At 33.9% G+C, this 13,860-nt stretch overlaps 1 long non-coding RNA gene across 2 annotated transcripts in view; it reads right to left on the bottom strand.

The window, feature by feature from the left end:
* The window catches only part of LOC129146798 (uncharacterized), a 67,786-nt gene that overhangs the window by 19,308 nt on the left and 34,618 nt on the right, over positions 1-13,860 (bottom strand). For both annotated transcript variants that reach the window (XR_008554056.1, XR_008554055.1), the window contains exon 4: positions 7,929-8,014. This is a non-coding gene — a long non-coding RNA (uncharacterized LOC129146798). The remainder of the gene's footprint in view (positions 1-7,928; positions 8,015-13,860) is intronic.

The following is a 13,860-nucleotide window of genomic DNA, read 5'->3' as shown; positions in this document are numbered from 1 at the left end:
GCTTATAATGAAGCAATAACTGTTAACAATATTTAGTTATGGTAGCTTTAACTATGATTATTTTCAAGCTAATAAGTGCAGTTAGAAAGGCAGTAACATAGTAATATTATGTGATAGGATGATACGATATGACATACTATAATAACATATATTAAGTAGAGTAAAATAAAGATATAAAGGTCTAGGTAAGTAGTACATAATATAAAAATACAAAGGTAAAGATAGCAAGATAAACATCACCATACATAAGAATTAATGAAATAGAATATCGGCACAAATATAATTAGTTGTCTTAAAAATATTAAGGTGAAAATTTTACAAAGCATGTCAGTGAACTGTCATTGGTCATAATCTCAGTTAAAACCTTAGTTTTGACAGCGCTATCACCAATATGTCCTGAGTTCAGTCCCCGGCCAGGGAGCTGACCCACATGGCGCAGCAGACCTCCCCTGTCTTGCCCGCTGCTCCCCTCAGCAGTGTATTTCAGTGGATCTGCCTGTTCTGCTTCCCACTCTGTCTCTGGTGAGTCCTCTCACGCCCTGCATATCTGGCCTACACCCCAGCTGTTGTATGCATAGATAAATTAAAAAAAAAATCTTAAAAAAAGAAATATTTGAGAGCAGTATAAGTTCATGACATTATACAGAAATAATATTAATGATGTAAAATATTCTCCTAATGAGTTGGTCATAATAGCATTTTAACATGTTTCCTTCCAAAATATACATATGTTTTAAAATATCCAGTGTTAATGTAAGTGAACACTAAATTCTTTCCAAAAGAGGGTGCAAACAAAGGAAAAAGGGAAAATATCAAAGATATAGTGTCCTTTTGAAGTTATGGAAGGAAAAAACCTTGAAAACACAGATATGGTTAAAAAATAATGAGAAAGAAAAAATATTTCAGAGATCTGTTCCAGATCAGTTTTTCTTCCTATGTGATTTGTATTAATTAATTTCTTCAAATTATTAGAGCTTTCAAACTCTTATCAAATACTAAAATACAACTAAACATCACTGGCAACAAAAGAACAGAGATGGTTATGCTAATACAGTGTTGTTGAAGAAAATGCATTTGACATTTTAAAATGGTATAAATAGAAAAATTCCTCTGCAATGCTCACTGTATTTAGGCTTGTTTGAAATTTATAGAGGCTTGGCATATTTCACATACACACACACACACAAAAAAAAAATAGAATTAGTACGAGGTTCATATATTTTGCAAAGAAAAATAAAGTAAAACAAAAAAAGATGACGCAAATATCATCTTTGGAATGCATCAGTGATTATTTTCTTAATTGGATAAATAATTTTAAGCTCAATCCAGTACAAGAATTTTTTTTGACAAAGTCAATATTCAGTTTGCTTTCACATCTTAATTAGATTCAAACTTTTCTATGCAGTTTCTGTTTGAACAATTGAGACATTTCTTGGCTTTCACATGGTAGTTAGCAGGGTGCAATTAAAACTACTGTTTACCTTTTCTTTTACTTGCAACAATGTTTTTACACCAGTAATACCATACCACTATGTGATCACTGATGATTTTCATTTTGCAGTGCTTAGATAATACTATTTTTTGAAAATTTGCCTTCATATACCAGATTTGTTTTATTCTGTTTCAAATTTTTGCTGTCTGAAGAGGAACTTATTAAAAAAATGTTCTCTCCACTCAGTTGCTGAAAATATTAGATAGGAAAGAGTAAGGGAACTACTAATTGTGTTTGCATGACAGAAAGGTATAGAATACTGAAATGGATGGTGACAATGATAACTGGACTTTATTGACAGCTTTCTATATGCCAGCCTCTGTGCTAAGAAACTTACATATAATCCATTAATTGAATCTTTACAATCAAGTATGAGAATAAATGTAATTCTCTGATGCACACTAAGGATCAGAGTGGCAAATAATATAACCAAATTCATGCAATTAATGAACAGTGGAAACAGTAATCAAATACCCTTACTAACTCAATACACTAGTAATTGTGTGATTATAATGTCTGATTGCACAATGAAGAAATATTTGTCAATATAACATGCAGATAAGAGAACTCCAAGAAGGGGGTGTAAGGTCAATATCCAAAAAAAAACAGTAGTGTCTGGGGTACTGGACAATTTTTATCATTATATTAAGCATTATTTTAGTTTCTTTCAAGAAATTAGCATTAAAAATATGGAGTAAAATATGTATTTAAATAAATTACTATTTTTTAATTAAGGTAACACTAATACTCCCCCATCAGGCATCACCAACACAGTCCAGCCCCCACTAAATCTCCACAGTCCGTGGTATCCCTCCCTGCTCTGGGTGCTTCAGTTCTGTAGTCAGCTTTGAAGGGTTAGTTTTTAAGCTTGTCTTAGCTGATTATTACATCTATTTTGAGTTTTTCTCTCTCTTCTGTGTAAATGTCTCCTGTCCCTCCCTCTCAGCTTCTTGAAATGTCTTCCCAAATGAAATACCTTTGCATCTAATTCTGACTTTTGGGAAGTCTTGGCTGGTAACAAAGCAAAGAAGATAGGACTTGATGATTTATTGAAGATGGCAGAGTAGAATAAATGGAAAAGTAGAGGATGGATGTTGTGTCGGGCAGCACCACACTGACGAAGAAATGGGAATCATGGAGCAGGCTACACAATGCAAGATGCTACTGAAGAGCAAGATCCTGGCCTTTTTATTGACACACAGTATGGTTTGTTTGGGGGAGAAGCAAAAGGAGATTAAGGGGAAGGAGATTAAAGAAATGGGAAGGGTGTAGAAAATTAGGGATTGTGAGTCTGCCCTCCAGGCACTTCTTATCTACTTGATGACATACTCTAATCCCCAGCCATGGTTTTAATGTTATCAACAAGGTGTTCCACTGATCAGTTTCTGGGGTCCCTTGTCATACATCGGCCCTCGGGTCCTCGGGCCCTCAGGTCCGGGGCATTCCCAGTCATACCTCATGATGCATAAGTCGGGAATATGTGCTATGCATCAGTCCTCAGCCCCCTGGGGGTTCGGGACATACCTCGTGATGCATAACCTTCCCAGCGTAATCCAGCTTTGTGCTCATGTTGGATTTGAAGGGATGAAGGGTTAGGCCCCTGTACCTAACTGGCCAGGCCATTTTGACCTTATTTAGGTGACAAAATGGCAGCCGAATAGGCTGCCTAGGAGTAGCAGACCCACAGATGGCTCCAGTTTTCTAATCTCTAGAATAGGATAAATGTTCAACCCATTCTCTATATAAGGATCATCGAGAAGAACTGCATTTTTGGAGGAAGCCACAAGATACATGTTCTAAAATTTTGCTCTTGATTTCCTATAGAGACTTCAAAACAATATCAAGAGAATACATTTTTGTCCAAATATAGGTCAGAGCTATATGGATTTGGAAATCATTACCTTATATGGGGTATTAAGATTGTGGATGAAAATACTTAGGCAGAGACCACTGAGGTGCTGAGATTTTAGAAGATAACCAATAGAACTCCCATGTCTCATGTCTACTTGGAAGAAAACAGAGCATTCAGAAAAGAAGCAGATAATTCCCACATGAGCAAAATTAGGAGACCGTATTACAAAAACAAGAAAGCAAAATCCTTCTCCCATACTGCAAATCTTCCCAAAAATACAGAGCAGAGTCCAGGGGCATAAAAAGGATTGAGCTCTTGGGAAATTGTCTGATTTCTGCTTTCTCACAAATTTAAGATTTGCTAATTTAACACTATTTTAACAGTCCTGTTTAAAACAAATAGATTACCCCCACTTTCTTTATTTTATTCGTCCTAATGCATAGGATAACAATGCTTTTAGGCTCCATTTATAAAGAGGCAGGGCCCTACTTTAAAATACAATTTCCTGATATTTCTATAAAAGAAATAATTACAGAGCAATCACCAGCAGGAATGCTTAAGTCCTTTCTGATGAAGAATTACAGAGGAACTACAAAACTAGAAACTTTTACTGTTAATGTATCATTAATCGCATTTACATTCCCTTCTCCAAGGGGAGGTTTATTAGGGGAAGGGTTAATGACACTGACCTCGAACACCTGCAGTTAAGTTCACTTCATCTATATCACTTGACCAGTAAGGAGTATGACTAATAACACTATGCATACGTGGCTTATTAGCTTATTGGTTCATCCATGCTTTTTTGGAGTCCCAAGGTTTCTATTACTAATATCCGTTAAAGTTTAAAGAATTCTCTTTTGAGAAGGTGATGACATCCAAGAAATGAATCTATCACATATGAATACTCTGAGCTCAGTTTTTGATCTGACTGGTTATCATCCAGATATTGGATCAGATATCTTAGATATATTATATCTTAATATAACAAGTCATCTGCTATATTATCTTGCTAAACTGCTCAACACAAAGTTTTGCTTGAAACTTCCTTTGCTTTGCTACCATTTTGGGATTTCTCTTCATTACTTACCATCTCATTCACTGTCATTATCAGGGACTTTATTAGCCCTAAACTCTGAATCCAATTCTTTCTTAAAATTTTGTAAGCTGGTGTTTCAATTCTATCAACATTTTTAGATGGAACTAATTGACTGCAAAATCTTTGGGAAATTTCAGTGATTACCCTTCTAGTTCCTAAAGTATAATGATCCTTCTAGTCAGGTGTGTGTCTTCATAGTCTAATAGATGGTCATTCAGATTTCCAAATTATAGCCAATTTTAAAGGACAGGCTAGTTTCCAAGTCTTCCATGGTGTATTAAACTAGTGAAGCCAACTATTTTAATGATGATCATAAGTTGAGTGATATATAACATATACATGTATTTTGCTCATTTTCATGTCTTCATTAACTGCACAAGAAGATTATAAATTTATTGAGAACAGATGGGTCCTATCTATTCATACCAGTTCACCAAACTGATGGGTTTATCATCTGTCAAGATTGATTTGAATTTAATCTACATTGTTCATTCTCTTTGAGATTTATACCCAATTACTAAAATTCTTATGTTTAAATTTTCTCATAGGTAAATGGAGATGATGTTAGTACCTATCACCAAAGGAATTTGTGAGAAAAAATTTAAGAAATTTACACAATAAAATTGGCAAAGTGCATATGAAAACTATTTTATCAAAAAATTTAACTGATGATTATGAGGTGGGGACAAGTAAAATGGTCAAATTTCTTATTGTAAAAATAAAAAAAAAATTCAATCTACCTTTCTATAAAATGAAGAGTTTTAATGTTTATAATTTATTTTGCATAAGAAATATATATTTAAGAGATTTCATATTAGATTTCTAATACCACCCATGAACCATCACCAGAGTCCCCTGTGCTCTTTTCTCTCATTTTAACCCCTCCCCACACACTTCCCTGCTGTACCAACTTGCAAGTTTTATCTTTTTGCTGAACTTTTTCATTTCTTTATATTTCACATATATGTGAACGCATCAATATCTATCTTTATTCTCCAAATTTATTTTTCTTAGCATGATTCCTACCAGCTCCATTTATGTTGCTGCAAATGGCATAAGTTTATCAATTTTGATTGCTGAGTAGTATTCCACTGTGTATATATACTACTTCTTTTTGATCCAGTCATCTGTTTGGGGGTATTTGGGTTGTTTCCATATCTTGGCAGGTAATCCCAGAAATTAACTAACTTTATGCTTTATTCAACCCAGAAATTAACCCATAGCTTTGTGACAATTACATGACATTCAATAAATATGTCCATACTTACAGAATATATTTTTTCAAAATAGAAAACAACTCATAAAACACTAGAATTTGATAAATGTAGAAGGGAATCCAATTCAAATATGTAAATGAGTGATAGAATATTTGACAGTAAATATTGTGTATGAATTTTAATTTATTGAGTTATCTTGAAAGTATCAAGAAAGTGAAATGCTAGTGACAAAGGTTAAGGCTTAATTAATAAAGATAAATTATTTATATAGAAAAATAGCATCCTTCTCTTATATACTATCTCTAATTAATTTCATAGAAACTTAAAAATCTGATATTTTCACCCTTGACAAAACATTGAATTAAATATATTCACCAGCATTCACATGCTAAACTAGAAAGACATCTAATTGAATTTTAATTTATAATATTTTATTAATATATCTGGTCAAAATTGAATCAATTCATAGTTAAACGAGTCATTCTCTGGATGATTCTTAAGAATTACATATTTGCTTAAAGGCATATTCTAAAGTGAGGTAAACAAACTTTTATTTTCTATGATGCAATTAGGCATTATTTAGTTATAATATTTATTTTTTATTTCAGTACCACAAAATAAACCAGAGTGCATAATTATGGCAGCAGAATAGGCACAATTATTTTAATTATATTTTAATTTTGTATATTTATGTTATGTTTTTATTTTGCTTAATAGCTTAGTTTCCTTTTGATTTTATCTAAATGTAAATAGTAAGTAAACGAAGATATTTTAGAATATAACTATGACAGTGTGAGTTAGCTGCATGTATGAAATTGAATTTGTACCCAGACCAATTTGAATCTTTTTCCTTAATCTATAGTTTCTTGATCTATAGTTAATATACCTAAGATTAAACACTTTATCATGTTTTGTAAAATTTTATCTATGCATCAATTTTCCTAGTTTTAAAACCAATGTTCTTTCTACAAACTATTATAATAAAGATAATTGATGTTTCAAATGGATCTATCTTAGGAATATAAATTGCAAGTTATTAAAAAATAAGGTTATATTGCATTGAACCCTATACATATTAACAGAATTCTTATTAAAATTCTTTTGTAGAGCAGTATGAATATTAGTATGGGTTGGTGGTGAAGATTGCAACTGGATTGCATACTTAAAAATGGTTTAAAAATATTGGAGTGACTTCATGTTAGATGGTTGTATCACTTGTTTTTTTTTTAAGTTTGGCTTTATCTTTTAATTTTTTTAACATATACGTTTTATGTTTTGTTTAGGGCCCATTTACATTGGCTTGAGTATCCCTTCTATTGATTTTTGTTAGGAAGGTTCTAATGAGTTTAATATATGATGATCTATTTGTGTGACCTTCTGGAAGGCTTCTGGAAGGTCTGTTCTTTTTTTTTTTTTTTTTTTTAAGTGAAATCTTTTTATTTCATCATCTTTTTTTTTTTTTTTTTTTTTTTTTTTGTGGGACCCTCGCCGGTGGCCGGGGATCGAACTGGCACTGCAGAGGCTACAGGCAGCCTCACAACCCAGCGCTCAACCTCTGTGCCACCAGGGGAGGCCCTGGAAGGTCTGGTCTTGAACACATTTTGATGGTCTACATTGTTACTCTTCTCCTCCTGTATGGTATATAATTATGTGTTTGTTGCCTCTATTTTTGTTGTTTTGTTACTTTAAGAGAATTAATAGTCAAGCCACAGGCTGGAAGTTAATATTTCAAATACATTACAAAATGCATAAAATAAACACAAATATATATTAAATAGCTATAAATGACTCATATAAAAATATACAAAAACCTCCTAAAACTCAAGCATAAACAATCTGCTTAAAGAATGAACAAAAAGGCCTCCTTCTTGTTGGCCTAAGGGTTAAGTCTCAGTGTTACCACTGCAGTGCCTTGAGTTTGATACCTGGCTGGGGAGCTACCCACATGGCGCAGCAGACCTCTCCTGTATCCCACGCTGCTCCCCTCAGCAGTGTATTTCAGTCAATCTGCCTGTCTGCTCCCCACTGTCTCTGGTGAATCCTCTAACCGCCCCCCACACACACACACCTCTGGCCTTCATACACACCCCAGTTATTTCACACACACACACACACACACACACACACACACACACAGAGAATGAGCAAGAAATTTAACAGATACCTCATCAGAAAAGATACCCTGATGGTAAATAAACATATCAAAGATACTACACATCATATATCATTAGGGGATTGCTCATCAAATAACAATGAGATACCACGTCTTACCTGTTAAAGTAGCCCAAATCCAGAATACTGGCAACATCAATTGCTGGCAAAGATGTGGAGCAACAGGCACGTTCATTCTTTGCTGGCTAGAATGCAGAATTACATAGCCACTTTAGAAGACAGATGGCCAGTTTTTATAAAACTAAACTTATTCTTACCGAGGAATCCTGACATGCTTCTTGGTATTTACCCGAAAGTGTTGGAAACATATGTCCACAAAGACACAGAGGAAACTTGAATGCATATTACTAGGTGAAATAAAGAAATCTCAGAAGTGTACATAATGTGTCACTTCAATATTGCATTCTGGAAAGGCAAAACTCTGGAGATGGTAAAAGAATCAGTGATTGTTAAAGAAAAATGGGTGGAATTAATAGGTGGAACACAGAGGATTTTAGGCAGTATAACTGTTCTTTATGATGTTATGATGGTGAGTGCATTTAATTATAGACTTGTTCAAATCCATAGAATGCACATAGAGAGTGAACTAAAATGTAAACTATGGACTTTGGTGATTATGACGTGCCACTATAGGTTAATTGTAACAAATATACCATTCTGGTGGTAGGTGTTGATAGTTTTGGAGTTTATACATGTGTGGGAATAGAAGTTAAAAGAGAACTCTGTGTACTTTTTGTTTAATTTTTTTGTGGACTTAACTCTGCAGTAAAACTAAATTAAGGAAAACTATAACATAAATAGTTTATTTGAAGCATTTTGTATTTTTTAAATTATTCTGATTGATAATACATCTATTACTCTGCAAACATTTATAAAAATCTAACTTAAGTGGGAAACAACTCTGAAATAAGTAAATCATCAGAATTATGTTTGCAGCATTGTGAAAGAGCTATGGGCTTTAGAAGCATGCAAAACATGTATTTGAGGCTTCCTGTATCGTTTGAGTCTTGGGTCATTTGAAAGTTATTTAACGTTTGAGACCATCGGTTTACTCCCATAATATATGAGATGAAAATAGCTCCTGAGTTGTGGGGAGGACAATGTGAGACAAAAAAAGCAGCCAGTATAGAGACTAGCTCAAAAATAGGCATTAATAAATATTAAATACCTGCTAACTTTGTCTCCAACATCTACTAGTTAGACAATGAATTTTTATTATTTCAAATTGTATTTTGACATTTGGATTTCTTAATCTTTACTCTTCATGGGAAACTTACCAGAACCCTAGAATTATTAATGGAGTGAAAAACCTTTACCCAGCACAGCTGGAAGTTAGTAATTTTTTAAAATAAAATTCATTAAAAGTTATTTAACTCTTGCAGTGAAACTTTTTACCAAGCTATTTCAACACCTGCTTATAGCAACTTACTGGTTGATCATCAATTGCTTTTTAATTTATTTTTCAATAGGACATTCTGAAAAGTTTTATATAAATATAGAATTCTCTGTCTTGGGGTTTTTCAGAATTTGTTGAGAGGCAAAACTAAATTCCCCACCAGTTGAAGAATTTTTTTAGAATTCTACAATGACAGAGATTTCAGAATTAAAATTTGATTAGAAATGTGAAAAGAGAGGGGAGGTTGTGTAAAATAATGTACAGTTTTTAAAGAACTTGTTCAAAGATTAAAAACAAGACGAATCTCAAGTTGCTCTTTGAACTCTAAAATAAATGAATAAATCCTCCAAATCTGCTGTTATGAAGCAAAAAGTGCCAGAAAGAAGTTTCTGAGAAATTAAATGGAAATGAGCTAGCTAGGTAATTTCCAGAATGCCTAGGCTGCACCTCCTCACATAGATTTTCTTGTCTTCTTGACAGCAAGTTTCTTATTTAGTCACCTTTGATTAAATATTTATACTGTGACTGGCTTTTACCTAGAAGGTTTTTACATACTTCATTTCACTTAATTCCTTTACGTGTAGGTAATTAAGTGTGTTTGTATAAATAAAATATGGAAGCCATTCAAAATGGTTCCCCATAATTTGGGTTACCTTTTTAGAAAGTAAGTAAATTTTGGATGAATTCATGAAATTTAGTTGAATGTTAAAGTTACACTTAGACTTTGGCTTTTCAAATAAGTAAGCAATGTTTTGGACATTTTTGATCATTTGAAATCACTATTGATGCTTTAGTTAAGATTTTGGAAATATTTTGGGCCTCCCTGGTGGTGCAAGGGGTTAAGCACAGCACTGTGACACTATCCACAGCCTCTGCAGCACGAGTTTGATCCCTGACTGGGCAGGGAGCTACCCACAAGGTGCAGCAGACCTCTCCTGATTTGCCCGCTGCTCCCCTCAGCAGTGTATTTCAGTTACTCTGCCTGTTCCGTTCCCCACTCTGTCTCTGGTGAATCCTCTCAACCCCCACACTTGTGGCCTTTACCCCAGTTCTTGTATGCATGAATAAATAAATCTTAAAAAAAAGATTTTAGAATATTTCTCTATAGTAAAATGGCATCAAAATATTAGAAATACTATCCGAACATATGACAGCAGATTTACTACTTAATTTACATGAAGTGGGTTCATGTAGATAATTTGAGGACTGAAACATGAAATACTAACAATGTTTTTAATATTATTAAATGTTCTTTTTTTTACATGTAATCCTTTCACTAATATTAACTCTAAGATATGAATTTCTGTTTTGTAATAGATACATATGGGAATAAAATTCTTAAATTATTCACTTTGCAAAAAGAAATATCTATCTTCTTCTCAGACATAACTCTAATCTTCAAATTCATGTCAAAACATTATTCAGGGGCATCCCTAATGGCGCAGGTGGTTGAACACAGCACTGTGAACCTGTCTGCAGCATGGTTTTGATTCCCAGGGAGATATCCACATGGCAAGGCAGACCTCTCCTGTCTCACTCGCTGCTCCCCTCAGCAGTATATTTCAGTCTGCCTGTTCCCCAATCTGTCTCTGGTGAATCCTCTCACCCTCCTGCACATTTGGCCTGTACCCCAGTTCTAGTATGCATGAATAAATAAATCTTTAAAAAGAAATTATTCAGTAGACCTTTAGAGAACTTGAAAATATTCCATATCTAATTTTCAGTTCATTATCTACCAACTAGACTCTTTCTGAACTTATAAACCTTTATGGACACTGAAAACTTCATTGTCCTCTGTGGGTGTACAGCTTTCTACATATTAACTTAGTGTTATTTTATTTCTATCAAAAAACTCATACTCTCTACATTAATGTCTACTTGCTTATTACCTGATCTTTCTAACAAATAACACATGTAAGCATAATGATATTCCCTTTATTATTAACATTTCACTTAAAAGCAAAACAAATAATAACAACTGCTTTTTAAATTTCTTACTGTCACTGAGAGAATAAAAAGAAAATATCCATGAGAGTAGAACAGGAGCCTGGGAAAAGACCATAGAACTATCCCAAGGTAAGGTCAGCAAGAAAATGTGTGGGAATTTGACATCCAGTGAAGTTGGATGTGGGTCTGCTACTCCTAGGCAGCCTATTCAGCCGCCATTTTGTCACCTAAACAAGGTCAAAGTGGTCAGGCCAGTTAGGAACAGGAGCCCAACCCTTAAGCCCTTCAAATCAAACAAAAGCATAAAGCTGGATCACAATGGGAAGGTTATGCATCACAAGGTATGTCCAGAACGCCCGGAGGGCTGAGGACTGATGCATAACATGTGCATCAGGAGGTATGTCCTGAATACCCAGGGGACTGAGGAACGATGCATAACACATACTCCCAATATATACATCATGGGGTATGACCGGGAATGCCTGGGAGGCCGAGGACTGATGTATGACAAGGGACCCCAAAAGCTGATCAGTGGAGCGCCTTGTTGATAAGATTAGAACCATGGCTGGGATTAGGGTGTATCATCAATTAGATAAGAAGGAGGGCAGACTCACAATCCTTAATTTACACCCTTCCCCTTTATTTAATCTCCTTAATCTCCTTACAACCAATTATGTGTGTCAATAAAAGGGCCAGGATTTTGCTCTTCAGCAGCATCCTGCGTTGTGCAGCCTGCTCCACGACTCCAGTTTGTCAGTGTGGTGTTGTCTGATGCAACAGTTGGAAACAGTATTTCTATTATGTTAAAAGACCTTTGTGAAGGAATAGAGAAAGAATGGGCTATCAAGCTATACCAATGGGCATTAATGTTTCAAGAAGACTTTTATGTGCTATCTTCAGGCATTTACATGTATGCTAACATGAAAAGGAAAATGATTTTGAATTGGAATGACCCTGTTATCTTACAGCCATCACACAGATGGTGATAGCACAAGTGTTTGAACTGGGGAAGAGTCAGGTGAGAATAGGATTTGGATTACGAAGTTGTTGTAAAAGCTCAAAAAAAAAAAAATCTGAAATGTGTAAGTGAGAAGAATACATGAACTTCAGCTTGGGGTACTATTTATAAGTGTTCACTATTAATTTTATAGTGATTGGAATATGGAAGTGAGAAAATATAAGAATCCACAGTAGAGGTTTGGGTAGCTGGGTGGCTATGTGGACAGAAAGCCTGGTAAAGATTCATTTTGGTGTTTGGAATGTTGAGAAGTATTACTGTTTCAGACATATTAGAATAGAGGTTCCTAGAGGAAGTCTGAAAGGTATCCAAAGGTTTAGTTTCAAGATATGGATTTAGAAATGGTTACTGTATAGTTGATCATCTTCGGGCTGTTCATGAGGTAATTTAAATGAAATATGATATAGCAGAACTGAAAAGATTAAGAATTTTATATTGGGAGAAGTTTAGGGAGAATTCATCCTATTTAAAGGATAAATGAAAAAGAAGAGCCTATGAAGAAAATTGAAAAATGGATATCCAGGGAGTTATGAAAGAACCATAATAGAATAATGTCAATTTGTTATGTTTCTTAACCTTTATAACAATTACATTGTTCTTGATGACTAAGATCATTAGTCTAATAACCATAATTAGTTATAATTATGCAAAATGGGAATGTAATTTAATGTGTTCTCTATTTACTGTTCTCAATAGATCTCATTAATAGTGTTGATGAACAAAGTGTTTATCTCTTTTTTAGACCATCTCTAAGGTCCTTCCATCTATAAACCTTGGATAGACATGAACTCATGCTACATTTGGAATCAGATATTGATTCTAGAGCTACAAATGCAAGTGACTTGCACAAAATTTTGCCCCTAATAGTTGCTGAAAAAATCATGGAGTTTTATTTTAGCCTAATACTCATTTTTTAGATCAGTAAACCTAAGATGAGAAATGGAAATTCTAAAAGTTCAAAAGGATATCTAATCAGAGCCAAGACTAAAACAAGATATTCTTATTTCCTATTTCATCAACCATACTGTTCTCAGACTATTTTACCACCTCCTTTTAAGTAATGATGAATATTTGCAAGTTATGGTCATAATTAATATGAATAAATAACACTCAACTAAGCCTACATTTTAGATTATACCATAAGTTTACATTAGGCCAAACATTCAATTTACTGTTGTTTTTTTTTTCTTCACTTAATAAGCTGTAAAACAATAACTCTAATCTCTCATACCATGCCCATCTCCACAGTCATCAATGCATTGCAGGTTGAGCTCTTTCTAAGACATTAAGTGCATAAATGGTAGATACTATTATTATGAATACATGGATAATGCTCTACTCTTATTTATAGTCTCTCTATTTGTATTTATAAGTATATTTATATTTATAAAGTATAAATATAAGTACTTATATTTATAAGTATACTGGGAAAATCAACTTTAGATAATACAGGAATAAGGAAATGGGAAATTCTGTAACTGACATCTACACTGGGCTAATGCTACGTTGGATAACTTGTCAATCTGCCACTACATTCATTGCACTAGTGCCTAAGTTAACATGCAGAAGCATTGTACATGTTCCACTTCTGTATTATTTCCTAACTGTAGTACAAAATTTTGTTGTATATATGGCTATCATTTTGATAGTATAATATCTGAATATAATAC

Source organism: Talpa occidentalis, unplaced genomic scaffold (assembly GCF_014898055.3).
Source record: "Talpa occidentalis isolate TD23 unplaced genomic scaffold, MPIMG_talOcc4v2.1 talOcc4.4, whole genome shotgun sequence".
Lineage (NCBI taxonomy): Eukaryota > Metazoa > Chordata > Mammalia > Eulipotyphla > Talpidae > Talpa > Talpa occidentalis.
Note: the sequence above shows the minus strand (reverse complement) of the source record. Positions and strands in the feature narration are given on the sequence as shown.